Here is an 8930-nt window from a genome sequence, read left to right as displayed (position 1 = left end):
CTTTAGACAAACATGTGAGATTGTTGGATTAATGTCTAAGTCCATAACTATAATTGGTAAGACTTGACCCGACCCGACATGGTCCATTTGGGTTGCATGGCATCATGCACTTGCATAGACTATAATGAGAGAAATAAGACACTTATGGTTATTAATATATTATAAGCTCTAGTATATTAATAATAAGAAGACTAAGATTATTTAATTAGTATTGATCAAGAATTAATCTAGGATTAATTAAGTGATCAAAAGAAGACTAATTAAATATATGGGTTGATTGTGTAAATCATCCATACTTGTATAGTGGGCTAATGCTCCATGGATAATCAAGTTGGGCTAAAATCCATAGGATGGTCCATGGATGCTCCATGGTGTATTTGAACCCATGGATCCAAGGAAATGGAAAGTCATGACAATTAGGGTTTACCCTAATTGTAACACTATATAAAGATCTTATTCTTGACAAAATCAGCGACTAGTATCATTCTAGAGAGGGCTAGCCGATTTTGATGAAGTGTAGATTTCTCTCAAGTTATTCCAAGTGTATTTGGTGCTGTGTGAACCATTCGAGGTGTCACACTTGGGGCACTAGGCACTCAAGCTTCATGAAGACTTTCTACATCAAAGTGGTATGTATTCTATCTTGTTACACTCATTGTTTTGTATGCTAGATTAGGATAATACCTTGGAAGTTCTTATTTGCATGTATAATAGAGAAAACATAGATCCAAGGTATTTAGGGTTGCATGTACACTTAAGAGTGTTAGAATGCTCAAAAACCCAACAGTGGTATTAGAGCCCAAGTTTGTTCTCTTGTTATATTTGCAAAAGAAGCTGGAAAATCGAGTTTTGATGCTGGCTGCCCAACAGAATCGCCGAGTCCATGAATGGACTCACCGAGTCCAAGGCAAAAAGCATCCAACTTGCCGAGTTGGTTCGTGCACTCGACGAGTTGGACCCCCAGACAACATAAATTCGACTTTTTTGGCTGGAATTGGACTAGGAACATTACCCTAAGATGTTTTTGAACTTATAAACTTGTTTTTGATGTGGTAATGTTCATACTAATCCAATTTCAAAGATAATTGTCAATAGATTCATGTTTTGTATTAGTTTAAGGTTTAGACTAATTACATGAAAAAGTTTGATTTGAATTATCTTGTTCTTATGAGTTGCTTAGATTAATAGAAAAGTTGAGTGAAATAGTTGTTTTCAATCCAAATTAATCTAAGAGTTGATTCTAAAATGTGTTTTTGTAACTTGTCCTCAAGTTATATAAAAAGTCACATTTAAGTTTCATAAAAATCATAAAAGTTGGCAAAGGTTACAAAATGAAGAGTCTAGTTCTAATTAAATGGTGTTATGATTCCATAATTTGTCCTCAAGTTATGGAGGACCAAGAGTCTCTTCATTAAATAATAAATTAAAAAAAGTGTAACCTTAATTAATTCCATAAGTTATAAAATAAAGAAAAGTTAATTCTTTTATTAGTTTAAAGTCTTCCATAACTTGTCCTCAAGTTATGGAACTTGAAGAGTTTTTGGATTAAAACTACTTTAGACACATAAGTTATGGAATTAATTAGTTTTGAATAGTTTCAAAACTTGCCCTCAAGTTTTGGAATTTGTAAAGTTTTCACTTATGAATACTTTAATTCCAAGTTAGCCCTTAGAATTTTAAAAGTTAAAATTCAACCCTTATACTTTATAATATTATAAGTTAATAATATATTTATATATATATATATATATGTATATATATATATATATATATATATATATATGTATGTATAAGAGTAAAGTCAATCTTACCGCTAGTACGCTTCATTCACGAAACCGTTCTATAAGGTGGGTATAAGGTTGTTGCCTATAAAATGGCAACTTAATGGGTGTCCACTCTCACCCACCGCTTGCTTGACTGGTGGAGGGTCGTTAGCCGAACGGGTTTGACAAGACTATAATTCTCCCTTCATTAAAAGTATTAATGATAAATACTAAGTAACTAAACTCTTAATAATACCCAATCTTAGTTACTTAGGAAAATGTGAATAAGGTGCTAATCCATGATATTACACTTTATATTTTGTTTAAGTCGGTTAGTGGAGCGTGTGTGATTAACCGGCACACTAACTCGTATTTAACAAGATAGGCAAAGGGTAACTTAATGTTTATCATAGTATCGATGGAGCGTGTGTTGTTAACTGGCACATCGATTGAGGGGTAAACACTTAAGGGTACCAAGTAATTTGCATGGTTACTTCGCACCTTGTTTTGTGATCCTCGGCATCCGAGTCACAAAACCTGAAGAGCACACTCGAGATTGAAACATGCCATTGAACAGTTCAATGAATCTCAACAGATCTAGGAGTTTCAAAACCAATTAAAACCTAATAATACATTTCGTTTATCTTGGTACAATTGATGAATCGTCATTCGCCTACCTTCAAATATTTTATAGCTTGGATTACGGCATCCCTCTTCTAAGTTATAAAATAGTTTGTTGGGTCCTAGCCTTAATATTTCATATTGGGTGTCATATTAAGGACTTAAGATCAACTATCTTGAATATCTCCCAAAAGATGTCTGGTTTAGACATTTATGATCTTCCCAAATCTCGTGAAACAAGCTTTCCTAAATGAAGATGATGTCCCATGGAAATCATACTTCTTTCACCTCCTCCAATTATTCTCCCTAACCCACAAGTTCAAAGTCACTCAATCCCTATTGGCAAGGCAAGGTCTAGGTGTGATCACATCTTGGAGATATAGTCACATATTGACAAGCCGGGAGAGTTGGGTGTCAAAGTCTTGAGAAAGTTGGTGGTTCAATCACTTTCTAAGTCACATAGTGAGTTCCTTTGGGACACCTATGAAACAGACTATGACAAGACCCTTAATGATCTTATCTATTTGCTAAGATCAACTTCCTAAATCTTTATGGACATTGACAATGATGACATTGGATATCTAGTAAAGCTCTCTCTTCCCAGTGGAAAGGGATCGGCCATAGTCAACTCGGTTGACCAAATGGTAAAGAGAAAAGCTAAGTCTGTGATAGTCCCGTTTACCATTATCAAAGGGTCCATATGTTTATATTACCAAAGGAAGGGACATTGGTTACGAATCTGCCAAATTTACCTAAGGATGTTGAAGTCAATAAGTTTGACTCTACTTCAGGTAAAGTCCACTATCTAACTCTGGTAAGTTTCTAATATGAGATTCTTGATACATGATGTGACTGGGTCACATGTTGATGTTTTAAGAATAAAAAAAAAGTAAAGAAACTTAAAGAAAGAATATGCTGAATCTGATCGCGTAGATGGATTTCTATCGCGTAGCTTGAAGATCGGATTCTTGAGCTACTTCTTAGGAGTTATGAGATATTGCTTAGGAATAGATAACAACAAGTTTTCATATGGATTGTAAGGATAAGTTTTTCCGCAAAGTTTTTTAAAATAAAAGGAAAATTTTGATTTTATTTATTTTAAAATATCCTTACACTGGCATCTGTGGAAATTTTTGTTACTTATAAGATTCCATTAATAGCAAGAGTGGAAGTATGAAATTGATTCTTTCATTTGTGGTAATGTCTAAATTTACCAAATAAGGAAAGATTCTCATCACCCAAGTTTCAATTGGACCGGAACTTGGAATCATGCAAGTTGTATAGCATGATGAATGAGAACTTTCAAGTATTGGAAAATTAAGACGAATTACTTGTTCACATGGATGTGTGAGTCAAGTGAAGGACTAAGGGATCAAGTACACATTCTTGTGCATTGGTCAAGTCCACCACAAAAGATCGATAAGACTATTCGTCATTATTTACTAAAGCTCAGTAAATATGGTTATACTTACAAGCTTAAGTGTAACTCTGAGACATAGGAAAAGGTTCCAATGTATGGCAGAGCGAATAAGAAGAATCAAATTAGGCAGAAGGATAGAAGTTTCTCAAATCTGAAAAGATGGGAGAGTACTTTAGTATCAGTTTTTATGATCATCTTAATGATTTAGAGACCTTATCACAATTCATCCTCTAAGTGCTTTCTTATAGCTAAGAAGAGGAGCTATGAATTGGTGAAGTGGCTAAATCAAGAAGATGAGTCATACTTCGTTCCAATACAAGTCTTAGAGTCATACTCCAAGATTGTAATTTGAGTGATATGTCTTAAAGAAGGTTTAAAACACTTGTCAAATGTAAGAGTAAAAGTTTTCTACTCTTGTACATTTGAAATTGGTAAGTTGTGATGTTTTGGATAAAACAAAGACCAACTTAGGCCAATTGTGTGAAGTGTTTGTCTTGGTTAGAATCCACACTATCGCTTGGATGTTTGACAAGGGAGTCTTATATGTCAAGAGGACAATGGGAGTCTTAAAGGTCTTGAAAGTCTCAAGAACTAATCAAGAATAAAACCTGAAGTTCTTCACTAGCACACGACTTGAGGTTTATAACCTATCGTACTGACATATTCTGTGCCCATTCCAGTTAAAGTTGGCTTTGTATATGAGTTCTTAGAGTTCTCAATTGGTTGCGTAACAACTTGGAAGCAATGGCAGGCCCTTGAGCTGCCAGGTGGCAAGAAGTTAAGATTGAGTTCAACCCATATGAGTTTGGATTTGTCATTATCCTTGTCTTGTGACTATGGTTTTGACAATTCACATGGATAAGAACACATACACCATAAAAATCTAAGTGTCTTACGGTTTCTCTCCGACTCATGAAAATGATGGTGAGGAAACACTTTCACTAAGTAGATTTTAGCTAGATAGCAATTGTGATATTTGCATTCTCAAAGTCGTTAGTGGAGCGTGTGTGGTTTATCGGCACACTAACCTGGACTTGTGAGAAGTGGCAAAAAGGTCTAACCATTATGATTACGACATACCTCTTCATAATTGTTTAGACACACAAGTGTGCTATCTAAGGGAAGGTGTATGATTTTGATAAAGTCTTATCAAAACAATCTAGTCTCAGAAATCTGAACTTTGGTAAGAAAGTCAGCTGATTTCTGAGTACATGTCAAAGCTAGTGGAAGCATAAGTGTTATGCTAATAATCATCATGTTAGTGGGAGCAAGATAATTATGATAAGTATTGCAAGCTAGCAATGTTAATTATAGAAAACAAAAGGTTGTTTTTGCTATAATTAAGGGAGACAAAATTATACTTCATCTCAAATCTATATGCTTAGATCGTGAGGTTTTAATCATTTAGTCAAGGATATATATATGAATTTCATGCTGGAATGGCTCAACATAAGGAAATTATGTATATGGGTCCATTATTTGCGTTCTTAAATTCGATTATGATTACGACATCCCTTTTCATAATCTGAATTATGAGAACTTGGCAAATAGAAATGGAAATGTTATAGCAAAAGACTGGTTTAGTCTTTATGTGAGACATCATGAATCGTGTCCCATATGCTTCGGATATAGGATCGATTACATGTGCTATATTCATCCATTCTAAAATTTTCCAGATGCCTGGGGCATTAAGAAGGGAAAAGGTTTAGAACTGGATATGACTAAAAGGATTAAACAATTGTCGAGGAAAATCTAAGGTTTACCAAAGATTGTTTGCTCAAGGACAGTTGGAAGTATAGTGATAATTCTGGAAGGACCATATTGACATAATCTGGAAGGAGGCAACTCTTGTTCATAAGTGATAGTCAAAATGGAATCTGGAAATGTTTCAAAGTTAGAATTTTCAATCTGTTTAAGATTAGGAAACTTAATGCAAGAAGGATGTTCCCAAGGATCTGATCTCCTTTGGAATGGTCTGTAATGGTTGTTGTTAAGTCCTTCTAACTTTGTGCATAATCATTACAAGAGGTTCAATGCATATAAGTTTAGAATCTAACAGATTTCAGTAAATGGCATGAATTTGGAATTCTTGTATTTGCAGTAAGGATTTGGGAGTGTGAAAAGAGAATCATTGAAGTTATGTTCAATGGATCTAGTTCACAAAGTAAAGATCATAGACAAACATAGTATGCATACTTGGTGTATGGCATGACTAGTGTTTAGAAAAACGTAGTGTACATGCTTGGAGCATTGGACAACTATTGTTTTAAATTCAAGAATAAAGTTGATAGCTGAAACAGTATACAATGAATAATGTGTAATCATATGGTGATAAATAAAAGGTGTTTTATTTATGTTCATAGGTTTTGATACCATATTGGATTAAATTATTATTGTGTTTCATTTTGCATGTTTTGACTTCCAGAATAAACTAGGTTATTCTTCCGGAATGACTAAGTTATTCAAACCATGCATAGTCGGTCATATGTTGGAAGTAGATATGAATTAAGACTGTCATGGGTTGGCTTGTAGACGTCTAAGATGTTGGACAAAGGGTAACAACACTCATGGGTGCTCATAAGTTCTGAGTATTGGATTCAACCCGCGCTCATTGGAATCACTTCATGGATTTTATCACGAGTGATCATGAGACGATAATATCTTATATTCTTCAAACCTATAGATATGATTTGTTACTATGAGTTGATAGTACATTGATTGCATGAAAACGCATTTGGTAACTCGGTACTATAAAAACGTGTCTTTGTGTATGATTCAACAAGTAGTAGAACAAGCCATATGAGTCGAAGTTTATGCATTCCTTTTACCTTCGGGATAAAAGCGATATATGTGGGCCCCTTGATGATTTGATGCTGACAAATGAAAGTGCTCGGCCGGGCCAGGACTGATTTGATTTGTTCAATTAGTCAGTCGTTATAAATCGGAAATTGGGAAACAACAAATGGACAGAGAGAATGATTATAATCCATGTCTTAGTCCATATGATATCTAGAATGGAGGAATATATGATCCCTTATCTAATGGACAAGTCATTGACAAAGGTCAGAGTTCATCGATAAGGTCAGAGTTCGACAGAAGCTTTTGAGAGCTACGACTGCCAGTTGGTTTCTGAAGTCATACACAATAATAGTTTTAGACTTATCCAAGTGGGAGACTATTGAATTAATGTCTAAGTCCATAACTATAATTGGTAAGACTTGACCCGACCCGACATGGGCCATTTGGGTTGCATGGCATCATGCACTTGGATAGACTATAATGAGAGAAATAAGACACTTATGGTTATTAATATATTATAAGTTCTAGTATATTAATAATAAGAATACTAAGATTATTTAATTAGTATTGATCAAGAATTAATCTAGGATTAATTAAGTGATCAAAAGAAGACTAATTAAATATATGGGTTGATTGTGTAATCATCCATACTTGTATAGTGGGCTAATGCTCCATGGATAATCAAGTTGGGCTAAAACCCATAGGATGGTCCATGGATGCTCCATGGTGTATTTGAACCCATGGATCCAAGGAAATGGAAAGTCATGGCAATTAGGGTTTACCCTAATTGTAACACTATATAAAGATCTTATTCTTGACAAAATCGGCCACTAGTGTGTGAAAAAGAAGGGCTAGCCGATTTCATGAGTGTAGAATTCTCTCAAGCTATTCCAAGTGTATTTGGTGTTGTGTGAACCATTTGAGGTGTCACACTTGGGGCACTAGGCACTCAAGCTTCATGAAGACATTCTACATCAAAGAGGTATGTATTCTATCTTGTTATATTCATTGTTTTATAGCTTAGATTAGGATAATACCTTGGATGCTCATATTTGCATGTATAATAGAGAAAACATAGATCCAAGGTATTTAGGGTTGCATGTACACTTAGGAGTGTTAGAATACTCAAAACCCAACATATAAGTACAAGTGTTGTTGTTCTGCTAGGTATCATGTGTAGTGTGATGAATACAGGTGCTTTTTACAGTCTTAAGCTAATACCAAGAATTCCAACAATCGGAAGATCCTCCAAGATCAACTTATAGATGTTACTTGACTTGGTCTTATGGGTCTTTTGCATGGTCACAATGATTATTCGTTGATAATAAGTCTTTGGCGGATTATTTCTACACATGTGAAAAAAATAACAAAGCATATTACTGGTATAAACGTTAGGAGAATAATTTATAATAGTCAGGATCCTGAATGTAATTTCGGGATCCTGGCCCCAACAATTGCCCCCAAATTAGTCATGCAAAATATTTTAGGTTAGTCTATCAAATTTTAAAGGTATAATTTAGTCAAAAGTGATAAGATTGTGAAATGATAATCGGATAGGGTAGTTTTTCTAAATCCTAACAGTTTGAATTCTAGCCGTTGGAGTAGGTCACATCAACCTTTTACCTCTCCGTGATTCCTGTATAAATATGACATCCTACAATTTAGTTTTTCCTTACTCTTTTATCCCCTATTTCTTGACGTCTATCATTTGAAGGTACTTTTCTCATTTATTTTTTCTTTTTGTTCCTATTTGGTTTCGATCATAGGCAGAAAAACAACTTGATCTCGTGGAAACATCATTCCATACCCGATGATGATTTCACAAATCAGAGGATCTTATCTTACGAGGGAACCTGCACCTTCACTGATGATGATATTTAGATGTTGAAGTCATCTGGAACCTTTCTCATTGGCAGGTGTTTAGGGCTTTTGACGCTAGGATTCAACTCGATTTCGTTTCTTTTACTTGGTTTTGTCTCCCCGAGTATCCCTTCACCCTAGGGCTTTCTTATCCTTTCTCTGGAATCGTTTCAGAATTTTTTGAGATCACAAAGATCTCGTACATCCAAGCCATGCCAGCGATTTGGAGGATCATCTATTGGATTTATTACATGAATCATTCCAGGTATTTTTCCATCAGTCTAAATGAGCTAGCCTATGTTTACGATTTTACAACTTTCTGGGAATTCCCGCTTTCCGTTGAAGGTAAAAGCTTATTGGTTTCCACTTGTATTGAAATCCAAGCCAAGCAAAATGATGGTGCTTGGAAAGGGAAGTATTTCTTCATATTACCTCAATCTTGGGTTAGAAAGGGTGGGACTTCATGT

The sequence above is a fragment of the Lactuca sativa genome, chromosome 1, assembly GCF_002870075.4.
Source record: "Lactuca sativa cultivar Salinas chromosome 1, Lsat_Salinas_v11, whole genome shotgun sequence".
In the NCBI taxonomy this organism is placed as follows: domain Eukaryota; kingdom Viridiplantae; phylum Streptophyta; class Magnoliopsida; order Asterales; family Asteraceae; genus Lactuca; species Lactuca sativa.
The sequence above is the reverse complement of the archived record's forward strand: the minus strand, read 5'-3'. Positions refer to the sequence as shown.